This window comes from Bos indicus x Bos taurus, chromosome 16 (genome assembly GCF_003369695.1).
Source record: "Bos indicus x Bos taurus breed Angus x Brahman F1 hybrid chromosome 16, Bos_hybrid_MaternalHap_v2.0, whole genome shotgun sequence".
Taxonomy (NCBI): domain Eukaryota; kingdom Metazoa; phylum Chordata; class Mammalia; order Artiodactyla; family Bovidae; genus Bos; species Bos indicus x Bos taurus.
The window spans coordinates 13,685,219-13,703,291 of record NC_040091.1 but is presented as its reverse complement, the minus strand read 5'-3'; the positions used below and the strand labels follow the sequence as shown (position 1 = coordinate 13,703,291).

General features: G+C 37.8%; 1 pseudogene; it reads right to left on the bottom strand.

Annotated features, from left to right (window-relative positions):
• Positions 1-13,002: 13,002 nt before the first annotated feature.
• LOC113907115 lies at positions 13,003-13,121 on the bottom strand (annotated as a pseudogene).
• Positions 13,122-18,073: the final 4,952 nt, after the last annotated feature.

Below are 18,073 nucleotides of genomic sequence, written 5' to 3'. Positions count from 1 at the left end.
ATGGATTAAAAACAATCTCTTTAACAAGTGGTGCTGGGAAATCTGGTCAACCACTTGTAAAAGAATGAAACTAGAACACTTTCTAACACCATACACAAAAATAAACTCAAAATGGATTAAAGATCTCAACGTAAGACCAGAAACTATAAAACTCCTAGAGGAGAACATAGGCAAAACACTCTCTGACATACATCACAGCAGGATCCTCTATGACCTACCTCCCAGAATATTGGAAATAAAAGCAAAAATAAACAAATGGGACCTAATTAACCTTAAAAGCTTCTGCACATCAAAGGAAACTATTAGCAAGGTGAAAAGACAGCCTTCAGAATGGGAGAAAATAATAGCAAATGAAGCAACTGACAAACAACTAATCTCAAAAATATACAAGCAACTCCTACAGCTCAACTCCAGAAAAATAAATGACCCAATCAAAAAATGGGCCAAAGAACTAAATAGACATTTCTCCAAAGAAGACATACAGATGGCTAACAAACACATGAAAAGATGCTCAACATCACTCATTATCAGAGAAATGCAAATCAAAACCACTATGAGGTACCATTTCACACCAGTCAGAATGGCTGCGATCCAAAAGTCTACAAATAATAATGCTGGAGAGGGTGTGGAGAAAAGGGAACCCTCTTACACTGTTGGTGGGAATGCAAACTAGTACAGCCACTATGGAGAACAGTGTGGAGATTCCTTAAAAAACTGGAAATACAACTGCCTTATGATTCAGCAATCTCACTGCTGGGCATACACACTGAGGAAACCAGAAGGGAAAGAGACACGTGTACCCCAATGTTCATCGCAGCACTGTTTATAATAGCCAGGACATGGAAGCAACCTAGATGTCCATCAGCAGATGAATGGATAAGAAAGGAGTGGTTCATATACACAATGGAGTATTACTCAGCCATTAAAAAGAATACATTTGAATCAGTTCTAATGAGGTGGATGAAACTGGAGCCTATTATACAGAGTGAAGTAAGCCAGAAGGAAAAACACCAATACAGTATACTAATGCATATATATGGAATTTAGAAAGATGGTAACAATAACCCTGTGTACGAGACAGCAAAAGAGACACTGATGTATAGAACAGTCTTATGGACTCTGTGGGAGAGGGAGAGGGTGGGAAGATTTGGGAGAATGGCATTGAAACATGTAAAATATCATGTATGAAACGAGATGCCAGTCCAGGTTCGATGCACGATACTGGATGCTTGGGGCTAGAGCACTGGGACGACCCAGAGGGATGGTATGGGGAGGGAGGAGGGGGGAGGGTTCAGGATGGGGAACACATGTATACTGGTGGCAGATTCATTTTGATATTTGGCAAAACTAATACAATTATGTAAAGTTTAAAAATAAAATAAAATTAGAAATTAAAAAAAATAAACAATATATTCAAAAATAAATAAATAAAAGAGATAAGAGCCAGAGAATCCACATTTTTCTGTCCTTGTCTTGAATGCCCTTGTTTGACCAAGTCTAGAACACATAAAGAGGCAGAGAGTCATCATCATTATGGACATGAAATCTGGACATTCAGTTCAGATTCTGCCTTTCTCAGGTATTATGACTTGGGAAAGTTGCTAGACTTTCTAACTGCACCTCACTTTCCTCATCTGTAAAATAACAGTGACAATAATAGCCATTTCATAATATTATCATGAGGACTCAAGAGTTAAAATATGAAACTATCTTAGAATGCAGTAGGTGAGCAGCAAGAATTATCTACTGTATTAGACAGATATGCTGTCAGTAATTCTAATGTTTACAAGTGTCACTTGTATCCCTGATTACTATGTCAATTATGTCAGTTACTCTCTTTGGACAATCTCGGTTGCTCAGTGTACAGGGTAGTAATAAGTGACATGCTCTCAAATACTTGGGAAATACTAATATACTTCTAAAAGTAAGCACCTTAAAACCTAAAGAGAGGAGCAGCAATATATAAAGCATTTTGAATCCCTCAGAATAAAAAGCCCTTATAAATATAAGTTTTTATCTTTTCCTACTTCTTTTACTGAGTTATTAGTTGATTTGAAGCTATTTGAAAAGTAATCTGATCCTCTCTGAACTCACATTTTTCAGTAAAATTCATATCCTAATGAAAACTGTTGCTAACTGTTACCTCTCTGAATCACTTCATCATGTTAGTGTCCTACTTATTCATATTAGACACTTCAGTATTTCAACTGATTTATGTCTTGGCTAAGGTTCTTAGGAGATAAGTTCTTTTATTCATCTATTTTTTTTTCTCACTCTAGCTTTTTGCCTTTTGTTCTCTGTTGTTTCAATGTTATCAACAATATAGCTTATTCATTTTTCAGCATTTTCATTTAAACTCTTATATTCAAGTTCATTTCATATTATAAAAGTGGAATTCAATAGTTTCTTCTATATACTTTGTTCTTCAATAAAAAAAAAACTCACACATCCTCTTTTAAGGACACAGATGAATATCAGTCTACCCACCTCTGTCTACTTTCATTATCTTTTAATACTAGGAGAAATGTACTCTGATAGCAACTATCATTGTCACCATTTTTTTTTAAAGAAGTCTCTATTTATCCTGAGAGGATTGTTTCTTAAAAGAATGCCTTGAATATTGCTTATTACCAAGACAGTTTGAGGACCACATACTTCAACTTAATGGATTTTCTATTCTGATAAATTTATTTCAAGAGGCTACTTCAATCTTCTAATAAAGGAAAAACTTCATCTGCAGAGTCATATGTTTAAGCTAGTGGTAACACTATCATTTCATGATGATCAAGGTGATTAGTTATACGTTGTACATTTTAAGAAGAAAACTGGGTCTTGAAGGTACAGTTGACATTTTGTTTCACCTTAATAAAGAACTATGATTGTTTAGATTTCAAGAAAAGATGTACAAGATTTACTTGATTGCCTTTTTCATAAAAGACCAAGCATTTACTTCTGCGCATTGTAACTCTGAGCTCTTGAGCCTCATATGAAACATGAGCAACCAATGAGAATGCTGAATGGACTTCAGGGAAATTTTGAGTAGGCGCTGCAAAGTGCATTACTCCATTAAAGTAATAATGTAGCAGAGGGAGTAAGGAGGGCTTAAGAGGAAGATTTGGATTATATCACTGAGCTTTTTGTTTGTTACATTTTCTTCTATTTCTCCAGATTTTGTAGTCTACTTTGAGGCTTTGCAGGACATTTTTTCTGGTCCTGTCAACTTACTTATTCTATTAATTTCTGATAATTCTTTTGAGAGCAATTAATTATTTTCTTTGATAATGAATCTTTCCAGTTGCTGTAGGTTTCCACAAAAGCTGTATTTTGCCCCACAGACTTTTGAAAAACCTTTATTCCAGCAGGCATTACATTTTTCTTTGTTTAAAAATCTGCCTTTCTTACTTTTCCAAAGCAAGAACACTATGTTCATTTTTATAGCACTAGTTCATATATGTGATATTGTCAAACATTTTTTTAAATGGCAGAACCCCAGAGCAAAATTAATTAAACAAAGTAAGAATTGTATTTATTTTCATAAGTGAAAATTCCAGGAGTGTGTCTGATTTGAGATAAAGTTGGATCCTGGGGTCAAATGATTTTATTAGGGTATTATTTTATCCCCCACCCTGTCTTATCTCATTCTTAAGCAGAGATGACCCCCAGGATGACATAATCCAGGTTTAGTCCCAACTTGTGCAGGCTAACCAGAGGCAATGAAAATCTCATGTCTTGGTTATTCAAGCAAAATTCTTAGAATTGAATTCATTGCCCCTAATGAGGTGAAATCTTACTATGTCCACTGATGCCAAGGGCAAGAAATACACTGATTAGTTTTAGCACAAGTCCACCGCCCTTTCTTAGAAAAACTAGTCAAGTCACTTTATCTCTTGACAGAGTTCTTAACTGAAGGAAAAATATGCACTCATGTTGGGTTAAACAGATTTTTTTTTTTTTTGTATTAGTAAGAAGATAAAAATTTGACCAACTCAAGCTGAGCTTTGGAGAAGGAAATGGCAACCCACTCCAGTATTCTCACCTGGAGAATTCTGTGGACAGAGGAGCCTGGTGGGCTGCTGTCCATGGGGTTGCAGAGAGTCAGACACGACTGAATCGACTTAGCATACATGTATGCATTAGAGAAGGAAATGGCAACCCACTCCAGTATTCTTTCCTGGAGAATCCCAGGAACAGAGGAGCCTGGTGGGCTGCCATCAATGTGGTCTCACAGAGCAACTTAGCAGCAGCAGCAAGCTGAGCTTCCAGAAATTACTTTAAGAATTACAATTCAAAATTACTCTAGGATGACTACTGACACTCCTGGTAATACTGAAAACTCAGCTCCCTTTGCCTCAGTCAAGAGCTGCTACCAGCCCATCCAGACCTGCACATGTGCTGCGACCTGCCTTGCAATGGCTTCCATGCACACTGCCCTCTCCACAAATATCAGTGTCCGTCTCAAGCAGGTACATGTGACTGAGAGCAATGAAGTTACATTCCTGCGTATTAGGATGCAGGAGTCATGATAAAAATAGATGTTTGCTTCTAAATGAGGAAATAAGAGTGAATACTGTGAAGAAATATCAAGATGTTCAGAGGATGTTAAGAGATATAGGACACTGAAAGTTGTACACATACGTCTCCATTCAAATATATGGATTGATATTGCAGAATATTTATACCCTATAGAAAATTCATATTATTTTTTTTCCTTTGTTTTGTAACCAGTGCATGAATGGCAACAAAAATTATAAACAATAATAATAATAAAGGTACACTTCATTATCTTAATATGTGACAAGAAGTAAATAAACAATACAGTATTAGTTGAATGAATGAGTAAATGAATGAATCATTCTTAAAATAAAATTGCACTTAGTATATTTGTAAAACACCACCACCAGATGTTGTCACATCTGGATTTATAGCACGAGAAAAAAGAAACAAGGCAATGACATTATCAACATAAGTCTGACAATATTAACATTGCATGGAAATAGACATTTTAAAGCTATTATCAGCATATTTAAATATGAAGGGCTTTATGGTATATCAAAATCAATAGATACTTATAATAATTTCAAAACGACAAATTTTAATATGAAATTTACAGGGTCATCTAACTGAGACAATGGCCTACTTTATAGATTTAGAGGAGTCAGTAAACATATTTAATACAGATAATTTAAATTATAGACAAGACACCTAATTTTGTATGAAGTGTCAGTCTTTCAGTTGTGTCCAACTCTTTGTGACCCCATGGTCTGTAACCCACCAGGCTCCTCTGTCTATGGAATTCTCCAAGGAAGGCTACTGGAATGGGTCACCATTCTGTTCTCTAAGGCATTGTTCTGACCCAGGGATTGAACCCAGGTCTCCTGCATTTCAGGCAGATTCTTTATTGTCTGAGCCATTAATGAAGCCCATTGTTGTATAATCATCTATTAATGATTTGCTCTAAAGTAGAGAGCTGAAATCTCGGTCATATTCTGACTTCTTTTCTTCTAAAATCACAGTAGATTTCAAGTCTTAGCCTTTCAATTTACCCACAGGAAGCAGAAGAACTAATAAGGCTAGGGACAAAAATGACATCCTCACAAATAAAGTTTAGCAAAAAACTGGCACTTTATTCTCATGCCATGAGAATTTTCTCTTTTTTTGGAGTACGTCACAATAGTAACATCATGGGGCCCATGGGAAAGGAGTCATTGATGAAGGAATCTAAGAAGACACAAATGAAAGACATCCTGCATTTATGGATTGGAAGAATTAATATTGTTAAAGCTGGGGCTTCCTAGGTGGTGCTAGTGGTAAAGATCCCACCTGTCAGTGCAAGAGATATGAGTTGGAGGTTCGATCCCTGGGTTGGGAAGATCCCCTGCAGGAGGACATGGCAACCCACTCCAGTATTCTTGCCTAGAGAATCCATGAACAGAGGCTCCTGGTGGGCTATGGTCCATGGGGTCGCAGAGAGTCATACATAACTTAAGTGACTTAGTATGCATGCATGCAAACTGTCTATACTACCCAAAATGATCTATAGATTAAATGCAATCCCAATTAAAATCTTAATTCCATTCTTTAAAGAAATAGAGAAATGAAAAACACTAAAACTCTTACGGAACTACAAAAGCTTTTAAATAGCCAATAGCCAGTCAATCCTGAGCAAGAAGAACAAACCTAAAGATATCATACTCTCTATTTCAAAACCCACTACAAAGGTAGAGTAATCAAAACAACATGATCTTGGCATAGAAACAGACATATGGACCAATGGAAAAGCATAGACAAGCTGAAATAAATCTATGCATTTACAGTTAACTAATCCTTGACATAAGGAGAAGGCAATGGCACCCCACTCGAGTACTCTTGCCTGGAAAATCCCATGGATGGAGGAGCCTGGTAGGCTGCAGTCCCTGAGGTCGCTAAGAGTTGGACACGACTGAGCAACTTCACTTTCACTTTTCACTTTCATGCATTGGAGAAGAAAATGGCAACCCACTCCAGTGTTCTTGCCTGGAGAATCCCAGGGACAGAGGAGCCTGGTAGGAGGCTGTCTATGGGGTCGCACAGAGTCGGACACGACTGAAGTGACTTAGCAGCAGCAGCAGCAATCCTTGACACAAGGGCTTCCCTTGTGGCTCAGCTGGTAAACAATCCACCTGCAATGTGGGAGACCTGAATTTGATCCCTAGGTTTGGAAGATCCCCTGGAGAAGGGAAAGGCTACCCACTCCAGTATTCTGTCCTCGAGAATTCCATGGACTGTATAGTCTGCTGCTGCTGCTGCTAAGTCACTTCAGTCGTATTCGACTCCCTGCCACCCCATAGATGGCAGCCCACCAGGCTCCGCCATCCCTAGGATTCTCCAGGCAAGAACACTGGAGTGGGTTGCCATCTCCTTCTCCAATGCATGAAAGTGAAAAGTGAAAGTGAAGTCGCTCAGTTGTGTCCGACTCTTCGCAACCCCATGGACTGCAGCCTATCGGGCTCCTCTGTCCATGGGATTTTCCAGGCAAGACTACTGGAGTGGGTTGCCTTTGCCTTCTCCGACTGTACAGTCTATGGGGTCGCAAAGAGTCGGACATGACTGAGCGACTTTCACTTTCACTTTCAAATCCTTGACAAAGGTGCCAAGAGTGGAGAATGGACAGTCTCTTCAACAAATGGTGTTGGAAAAACTGAATGAAAGAAGAATGCAGAGGAATGAAATTGAACCCTAATCTCACATCAAATAGAAAATCAATTCAAAATGGATTCAGTTCAGTTCAGTTCAGTCACTCAGTCATGTCTGACTCTTTGCGACCCCATGAACCACAGCACACCAGGCCTCCCTGTCCATCACCAACTCCCAGAGTCCACTCAAACCCACGTCCATCGAGTCAATGATATCATCTAACCATGTCATCCTCTGTCATCCCCTTCTCCTCCTGCCCTCGGCCTTTCCCAGCATCAAGGTCTTTTCAAATGAGTCAGCTCTTTCCATCAGGTGGCCAAAGTATTGAAGTTTCATCAGTCTTTCCAATGAATACCCAGGACTGATCTCCTTTAGGATGGACTGGTTGGATCTCCTTGCAGTCCAAGGGACTCTCAAGAGTCTTCAGTCCCTTGGACTGCAAGGAGATCCAACCAGTCCATCCTAAAGGAGATCAGCCCTGGGATTTCTTTGGAAGGAATGATGCTAAAGCTGAAACTCCAGTACTTTGACCACTTCATGTGAAGAGTTGACTCATTGGAAAAGACTCTGATGCTGGGAGGGATTGGGGGCAGGAGGAGAAGGGGGCGACAGAGGATGAGATGGCTGGATGGCATCACTGACTCGATGGACGTGAGTCTGGGTGAACTCCGGGAGTTGGTGATGGACAGGGAGGCCTGGAGTGCTGCGATTCATGGGGTCGCAAAGAGTCGGACACGACTGAGCAACTGAACTGAACTGAACTGTAACATTTAAGTTTAGTGTTTATGGCTATATTTAAGTAAGTCAATACTCCAGTTTATATTGTTTTTAGAAGTTTCTCATGCAATTAAATTTTTTTCATGTAAATATACAAGTTAATTATTTAAGCTAGATTCAGTAAAATAAGTTTTAAATTCTAAAAACAGACACATTTATCTAAATTCATTAAGGCCTAAACATTGATATATATTAATGAAACTATTATAAAACAAAAGACATTTTTCTTCAGAAATCAACCGCTGTATTTAGATGAAGCTTTATACTTCAGTTACTTTCAACTTAAAACAAAGGTCTCATGTAATGCTTAAATGTACTATTTTTCTTCCTCTGTATAGTGACATTTTGATATCATTTTTATTATGAAATTGTGAATGTTCTTTCAAGGATGCAGAAAATAAAGCAGAAACAAGACTGATTTCTTTAAAAAAAAAAAAAAAAAAAGAGTCTTCTCCAACACCACAGTTCAAAAGCACATTTAAATTTAAAATCTGAAACCATAAAACAACCATACAAAAACACAGGGCTAGGGCTTAATGATATTGGTCTGAAAAATGATTTTTTTAGATGTGACACCAAAAACACAGGCAACAAAGCAAAAGTAGACAAATCCAATTGCATCAAGCTAACAAGCTTCTGCACAGCAAAGGGAAAAACAAACAAAGTAAAAAGGCAACTTATGGAACAGAAGAGACTAATTTCAAACTATGTACCTGATGAGGTATCAATATCTAAAATATATAAGGGGGTCATACAACCCAATAGAAAAGAAAAATCTGATTTTAAAATGGAAAAAGGACCTGAATAAACAGTTCTTAAAAGAACATACACAAATAGCCAACAGGCAAATGAAGAAGTATGCAGTTTCACTAAGCAGTAAAATGCAAATTAAAATCACAATGAGATATCATGTCACACCTGTTAGAATGATAATCATCAAAAAAGACAAGAGAAAACAAGTTTGGTAAGGGTTGGGAAAAAAAAAAAGAAACCTGTACACTGTTGATGAGAGTATAAACTGAAAGTAACATGAGTGCTCCAAAATAAATTGAAAATGGAAGCACTACATCATCTAACAATTCTATTTTTGAGTATGTAGTCAAAGGAAACAAAAAGATATCTGCACTCCAAGGTTCATTCCAGCATTATTCACAATAGCCAAGATATGGAAACAGCCTAAAGATCCATTAATGGATGAGTGGGTAAACAAAATGTACTATATACATGTAATGGAATATTATTCAATCTTAAAAAAAAAAAAAAAAAGAATCTTGTCATTTGAGATCTCATGGATTAACCTGGATTCTGCTATGCTCAGTGAAATAAGCCAGATGCAGAAAAACAAATACTGTATGACCTTAATTATATGTGGACCTTAACACAGTTAAACTCATAGAAACAGTAAAAAGGTGGTTATCAAGACTTGAGGGAGGTGGAAATGGGGAGACACTGGTCAAAGGGTAGAAAGTTTCATTTATGCAAAATGAGTAAGTTGTGGAAAACTGGTGAACTGAAATGTGACTGTAGTTAACAACATTGTATTGTATACTTGAAATCTGCTAAAAGGGTAGATTTGGGGTAGATTTATTCCCACTGAGGTGAATAAAAGGAGGAGGGGGAGAAGTGAGGAAAGAGGAAAGAGGTAATGGACATGTATACTGGCTTGGTTATGGTGAATATATAGGTATCAGATCACCGGTTTATAAACCTTAAATATACACAATTTTTCAGTCAACTATCCCTCAAAGTTGGGGAAAAAATAAAGGGGCTAATGGAAAATTTTTCCTTGCTTGGATCTTGATGCTTTAAGAGAAAACACTTTCTTCTCACATTGATCACATAGCAGAACATCCTGCCTAAGAGATATTTCTAACCCTAATAGGCAAACGACATCTGGTGGAGACCAAGTAGGGTCAGTTCTCTGGTGGTGAATGGAGGTGAGAATAGTTCATTCATGGTGTTTTTCCTTTAGGTGATAGGGAAAAAAATAAAAATTTTCTTTCTATTTCTTTGTCTTCAGTTCAGTTCAGTTCAGTCGCTCAATCGTGTCTGACTCTTTGCAACCCCATGAATCGCAGCACGCCAGGCCTCCCTGTCCATCACCAACTCCCGGAGTTCACCCAGACTCACGTCCATCGAGTCAGTGATGCCATCCAGCCATCTCATCCTCTGTCGCCCCCTTCTCCTCCTGCCCCCAATCCCTCCCAGCATCAGAGTCTTTTCCAATGAGTCAACTCTTTGCATGAGGTGGTCAAAGTACTGGAGTTTCAGCTTTAGCATCATTCCTTCCAAAGAAATCCCAGGGCTGATCTCCTTCAGAATGGACTGATTGGATCTCCTTGCAGTCCAAGGGACTCTCAAGAGTCTTCTCCACCACCACAGTTCAAAAGCATCAATTCTTCGGTGCTCAGCTTTCTTCACAGTCCAAATCTCACATCCATACATGACCACTGGAAAAACGATAGCCTTGACTAGACAGACCTTTGTTAGCAAAGTAATGTCTCTGCTTTTCAATACGCTATCTAGGTTGGTTATAACTTTCCTTCCAAGGAGTAAGCGTCTTTTTGTCTTAAGCTATTGTTTTTTTCTTGTCCACTTAACAAACAAGATGCTAATTTTGAAACTACAGTGAACAAAACTGAACAAAGCATGTACTTTTTAGGGGGAAAAAAAAGGAAAGTTTCAGCAGTTATCTGAATAAATATTTGGGTACTAATCCTGGATGGAAGATTTGGATGAAGATCACATAAAATATCTTTAAAAATTTACATTTTAAAAAAATTGTTTATTTTCCTCTAAGCAAGAAATGCAGTAGGTGATGAGTTTGAGTCAGAAATAAAAGTGATACTTATTCATTTCATAACTAATTGAAGAATCCCTTTTATTTTACTTTCAATTAATAAGTTGTCAATATTTCCCAAAGAGAATTTCACACCAAGATTATAAAATGCTCTGCAAATAAAGCATTCTATGGTCAACTAGAAATGAGGAAAAAACATATAATATAATCTTGCTGCACAGACACAAAATAATTCACACATTAAATTCTATATGAATTTCTGATAATAAAGTACTACATTTAGATAAATTATGTGATTTTATTTATTTCACATAAAAGCTGAATGAATCTCTTCCTGTTCATCTAGCTTTACAAAATTAATTTATTCAACATAATTTATTTTGAGGCTAATGTGAAAGCTCAGTGAAACAGTTAATGATAAAAAAGCAATGATTCTCTATATTTATTATGCACATTTAGAAGAAATGCTACCTATAGCTAAAATACATTAAAATCCTATTAGCTCCTTCATATCTAAACATTGCTTCTATATTTTGCTATATAAAATTTTTTGTACAAAGAAATTCTTTTTAAGCTATGTTTCTCAGTGAAAGTCACTAGTAATGGGAAATTGTTAGGATTTCATAACTTGAATTCTCATAACTTTTAGTTTTGCTCTCAGGATAGTAGTCTTTGATGTAATCACATACAGAGAGTCACATTTTCCTTAAAAAAATTTTTTTTTAAGTATTTCTACTTGACAAAACAAATTTTACTAGGAAGAAATCAATTAACCAAAACATTTTTCTTTACTCTTTAAAAAATATATTTTTTTCATTGAGTGACTCCAATCAAAATATTAAACACTCTGGTGGATATAGAACAGTGATAGTATATACTAGCATTTAAAAAAAATTATATATAGAATGCTGCTGCTGCTGCTGAAGATTTAAATTAAAGTTTCTAATGATGCATTTAATTTAGCTTTAATAAGATTTTGGCAATGTTACATAACAGCCACTGAATTCCCAAAATCATATTTTAAGATACAATGATAGGTGTGAATAGGTATTAGTCAAATTCATTCAAAATTCTTAATGATGGTTAAAAAAATCAAAATTTGAGTATTGTAGTCAGTGTGATGTAGTACAAAGAACACAGGAATGAGACCAAAGGTGACTGGCTTGCAGCTGATGACTAGATCAGATGTCATTCTATTTATCTATTCAAATAAATTCCAAATTTCAGAATTAAAAAAAAATAACAACACTGGCACATTTAAATACAAATAATTAAAATATATACTGGTTTCTGCTGACCATGGAACTTTCAAAATTCACTTTCATTCCTGTCATGATATTCTCTAAACTTCATTACATAGCAAACCAGAGAAACTTAAGACTGGGGTCCTCTTTCTTTCCTTGGCCTGACTGGGCTATATATGTTTCGTAGCATCAAATGTGTTTCAACTTTTCAAACATGCTCCAACCATGCATATAGCAAAGTAAATTGAATTAGAAATGCTCAATATCACAAATGATTCAGTTAATTTGGTTCCGCTAGAAAATACACTATATGCTAAATGACAATTTTTATATCCCTATTGAATCGTAAATGTAACAGTTTAATTTTCAGGAAGCCCTATATGACCATATGCTATGCTATGCTAAGTCACTTCAGTCGTGTCCAACTCTGTGTGACCCCATAGATGGCAACCCGCCAGGCTCCTCCTTCCCTGGGATTCTCCAGGCAAAAAGACTGGAGTGGGTTGCATTTCCTTCTCCAATGCATGAAAGTGAAAAGTGAAAGTGAAGTTGCTCAGTCGTGTCCGACTCCCAGCGACCCCATGGACTGCAGCCTAACAGGCTCCTCCGTCCATGGGATTTTCCAAGCAAGAGTACTGGAGTGGGGTGCAATTGTAGGAAGCACCAAATTGATTCACTTATTTGGTGTTAAGTGAAAACTGAAAGTTGCTCAGTTCAACTCTTTGTGACTCCATGGATTATACAGTCCGTGGAATTCTCCAGGGCAGAATACTGGAGTAGGTAGCCCTTCCCTTCTCCAGGGGATCTTCCCAGGAATCAAACCCAGGTCTCCCACATTGCAGGCAGATTCTTTACCAACTGAGCCACCAGGGAAGCCCAAGAATACTGGAGTGAATAGCTATCCCTTCTCCAGGAGATCTTCCTGACCCAGGAGTCAAACTGGGGTCTCCCGTATTGCAGGCAAATTCTTTACCAACTGAGATATCTGCTAACAGGGAAGACCCAAAAAGCCTATAGCAGCCTGTATTCCCAGGCGGTCTCCCATCCAAGTACTAACCAGGCCTGACCTTGCTTTACTTTCAAGATCAGACAAGATCGGGTGCATTCAAGGTGGTATGGAAGTAACCTAGAATTGGTAATGCGATAAAAATCATGATTCTTATTCCCAACAGACTTACATCTGCATAAAATTCAAATAACCCATATACCCTACCCCTGCTCATGAACAGTTTACCAAGACACCAATGATGGAATAAGACCATTCATGGAGATCCAGGCTTACTAAACTTCCTTAAACTCCTCCAGGAAGAAATGTTTTCCTACCTCATGCTTTTTAAGAATTCTCTATTGGGCACATTTTCTTCAACTCTTATTATTCTAAAAATCCCCAAATAGGCCAATTTCCATTTAAAGCTTCCAGGTTGATTATTGCAGTTTCCAGAAATCCTAGGACTCTCACACAGTACTAGGCAATCCCTTTGCCTAGCAGTTACTCCTTACAATTTAATATCCTGCTTTCTGTTCCATGTCTGACTACTGTGTCCCAGATGCTAGGTTGAAGCCATAGAAAGGCTGGAATCTTGAGTTGTGTGTTCATGGTGTTATCAACAACACTTAATTCCTGCCAAATGAATGAACACATGATCAATGTAATAGACTAAAAAGTCTAGGACTGAAACCGCAGAAGCACAATGGTGAGTTAGACCAAGGTCTGTGTAATGCTTTCAGCTAAAAAGTTAAGACTTTATATAAGCCATATAAAATGTTCTTGTAATTTAGTATAATCTTGATACTTTTAAAAGGTTTATTAACTTTTGCATACAAACAGACTCTGGATTACTCAGATTTTATAAGGTAAGAAAAATTCACCTATTAAAGGGTAATAGGTACCACTATACGCACGATAATGAAAATTTATGTGTGTCATTTCCTCAGCAGGCCACCAAAAGGTCAAGTGTTTACCAAAAGTGAGTCATTTTTTAAAAAAAATAGTCTAGAAGAACTGCAAATCTACTTAAAACAAATGAAAATACACAGATTGTTGGTACACACCCATGTGTGTGTGTGTGTGTGTGTATACACACATATATATGGGGCTTCCCTGGTGGCTCAGTCAGTGAAGAATCTACCTGCAATTCAGGAGACCTGGTTTCAGTCTCTGAGCTGGGAAGATCCCCTAGAGAAGGGAATGGCTACCCACTCCACTATTCTTGCCTGGAGAATCCATCCCATGGACAGAGGAATCTGGCGGGCTACAGTGCATGGGGTCACAAAGAGTCAGACACGACTGAGAGACTAAGCACACACACAAATGATGTGTGTATATATATATATGTATATATTATGTGGAAATATTAAGTTGTGCCCAATTAGAGCTACTGTTTGAAAACTAATCCTGAGTGATTGAAGGGTTGATGTAGATACTTTTAGCTCTTTTTTGAAGTGTACCAACCATTGTTCTAGGGCTTCCCTGATAGCACAGTTGGTAAAGAGTCTGCCTGCAATGCAAGAGACCCAGGTTCAATTCCTGAGTTGGGAAGATCCCCTGGAGGAGGAAATGACAACTCACTCCAGCATACTTGCCTGGAGAATCTCCTGACAAAGGAACCTGGCAGGCTACAGTCTATGGGTTCACAAGAGTTGGACAGGACTGAGTGACAGCACACACGATCATTGTTCTACATATAATTTTATAATAAAGTTTGCTCTGTTTGATCAATTATTAAAGTGTAGAAATCTACTAATTCTACATGCTGTCCACCACTCTGCATATTGCTAGTAAGCTTAACTTTATTTTTGACCACTAAAGACTTGGAATAACCAAAGCAACATTGAGAAAAAAAGAACAAAGATGGACATATCATGCTCCCTGACTTCAGACTACACTACAATATGCATTTGATTTCTTTGGACATTTTAAAAGCTATGGGTTCACTTTGGTTAAACACTATTAACTCATTTTAATCAGTATCTTAGGGCAGCTGACCTGCTTTCCATCTCTGTTCCTCTATCTCAGTTGTGACTAGCTGAGTTCAATTGGCTATGGGACATTCAGCCTAACATCAGACATTAAAAAAAAAAAAAAAATTTTTTTTTAAGAAATTCTATAACACAGCTGACTGTGTCCCTTTATAATGCTTATGATTTCAAATTTGCTATTTTAAGATACAAATATTAAACAAGATAGGATATAATTTAATGCAGAGGTGGCTGCAGGAGGATTGCTTGGTTTTTATTGTTTGGGAAAAAAAAAAGAGAGAGATGGATGAGGGGAATAACAGAAGAAAGCTTAAAATATCTATAACACTTTTAGATTATAGATGTCCCCAATTACAGTTATATAGAATCCAATTTAAAACACTTGCTGATAGAGCAGTTGAAGATAACAAGCTTCCTAAAATTTCTTGAAGGATGTGAAATCTGGAAACAGATCTCTCATTCCTTACTTTTTTCTATAGTAATATCACAAGCAACAGGTAAAATATTCCTAACCACTCAGAAGAGATTTCTGTTGTATAACATCAACTTAGAGTTTTATGGAAGGTAAAATTAAATTAAATTTTACAGTATTAAGATCACTAAGTAGAAATATAAAGAAACTATAAAGAAATATAATATCCCATGCCCAGAGGCCTTCTGAAATAAAAGAGTGTATTAAAAAGACAAATCCTTTCAACATTATATCAGAAAGTAAGGTATTCTATTTTTCTAGGTCCTCAAGGCTAAAATTTAAACATCTGTCATTTATAGAAGGCCCTGCCAAGAAATGCAGAGAAACTAGACAATGACCAAAAAAAAAAACACACAAAACCCTGCTTGCTTGCTTTCCTGGGCAACTAGAAAATATACACAAAATTATTTTTAAGAGATAATTGTTTAATACCTCTATTCAATAACAATCAAATTAATTTAGTATCTAATATATGCCAGGGATTGTGCCTAAACCCCGCAGAGTCAGAGACGAACATGACACTCAAAGAATTTGAAAAGAATTGGAAAGAGAGACAAATTATAAATGTAGTAACAGAAAAAAATTTTGGATAATGAAAAAAAATACACACACATGGAATCTAAACTGGATTGCAAGGGAAGAAGGAACAGTGAATAAATGCAAAAATCTTGAGGAAAAAAATGGTTCCTTTCAGAAACTGAAATATGGTGAATATGATTGAAATTTCTAGAAAATGGAAAAAAAAGCTAAAAAAAAGTTTCAGAATTACAGAGCAGTTATATCATGTATTATTCACTCAAGTTTGGTGGGAAATTTTGTCTGGTTTTTATTCTAAAGTTAATGACAATTCACTGAAGAGCATTTCAGTAGAGGATGACCACAAGATTTATATTGAATCTCTGGCTCACTGTGAGATTGGGGTAAAAGAGAATGACCAAAGACCAGCTAGCACCCACTTGCTGCTGCTGCTGCTAAGTCGCTTCAGTCGTGTGCGACTCTGTGCAACCCCATAGATGGCAGCCCACCAGGCTCCGCCATCCCTGGGATTCTCCAGGCAAGAACACTGGAGTGGGTTGCCATTTCCTTCTCCAATGCACGAAAGTGAAAAGTGAAAGTGAAGTCGCTCAGTCATGTCCGACTCCTAGGGACCCCATGGACTGCAGCCCACCAGGCTCCTCTGTCCATGGGATTTTCCAGGCGAGAGTACTGGAGTGGGGTGCCATTGCCTTCTTAGTTTACAGTAATATAGGGAAAAACTGGGTAGCAGTAGAGTGTCAGAAACACTGGTGTAGAATTGGTAGGAATTAGGATTTTGATTGGATACAGAGGATGTGTTTGAAAGAGGTTTTCAAGATGACTCACAACTTTCTGACAAGAGAAATTGGGGGTAATTAGTAATTGTACTGCAGGAGAAGATGAGGATATGATAAAATCTAATTGTCTGCTTATCTTTATTCACAGAATAGGTACTACAGATTCCTCCCAACCCATAAGGATAAGAGATTAGCCCCTCATAAACATAACTATTCAAGAATCAACAAAATAGTATTTGCTTATTATCTGTAGTTACAACTGCAAGATAATTTGCAATTGTAGATTACATATAAGGAAATTTTAAAAAGTCTACAATTATACCCCTTTTGTCACCAGCAAAGGCAATTAACAATTCCTAGGAAACAAAAATAGAAACTTGGTAATAAAGAGTAACCTTTTTATTTTCCTTTGTGCCTAGTCTGGTTTCAGCTGCTCACAGGAGGCTGTGCAAAAGCTTCACATCTAGCCTTTCAGAGTTCCTGCTGTTTCAGCACCTGTGCTCAGGACTGTGTGCTATGCTGTGTGTGATACTCTATCCAAGATGGCGGCAGCGGCTGTGTGCGGAGACAATGCTGTATATGGGCTGCTGCTGCTGCTGCTGCTGCTAAGTCGCAGCAGTCGTGTCCGACTCTGTGCGACCCCATAGCCAGCAGCCCAACAGGCTCCCCCGTCATTGTGATTCTCCAGGCAAGAACACTGGAGTGGGTTCCCATTTCCTTCTCCAATTCATGAAAGTGAAAAGTGAAAGTAAAGTCACTCAGTCGTGTCCGACTCTTAGCGACCCCATGGACTATAGCCTACCAGGCTCCTCCATCCATGGGATTTTTCCAGGCAAGAGTACTGGAGTGGGGTGCCATTGCCTTCTCCCTCTATATGGGCTGGGAGCAGGGCAACTGTGCCAGCCCCAAGAGAAACCACCCCTCATCTTCTGAGAGATCCCTAGAAGGTAGCCCCACTCACAGCCTGTCCAGAGAGCTTGTTCTCTAGAATGGAGCTCACACCAGTTCATTCTCTGATCAAAGAATAAACCTTCCTTTGCTTCTGAACCCAACCTGGTCTTATTCAGTGGCCTCAGACTGAATGACACCCCACAAGAGGCACAGAAGGATCAGTTGTTTTTGTTATTTAGTCACTAAGTCATGTCCAACTCTTTTCTGACCCTGTGGACTGTAGCCCACCAGGCTCCTTTGTCCATGGGGTTTCCCAGGCAAGAGTACTGAAGTGGGTTGCCATTTCTTTCTCCATAGGATCCTTTCGACCCAGGGATGGAACCCATGTCTCCTGCATTGGCAGGTCAATTCTTTACCACCGAGT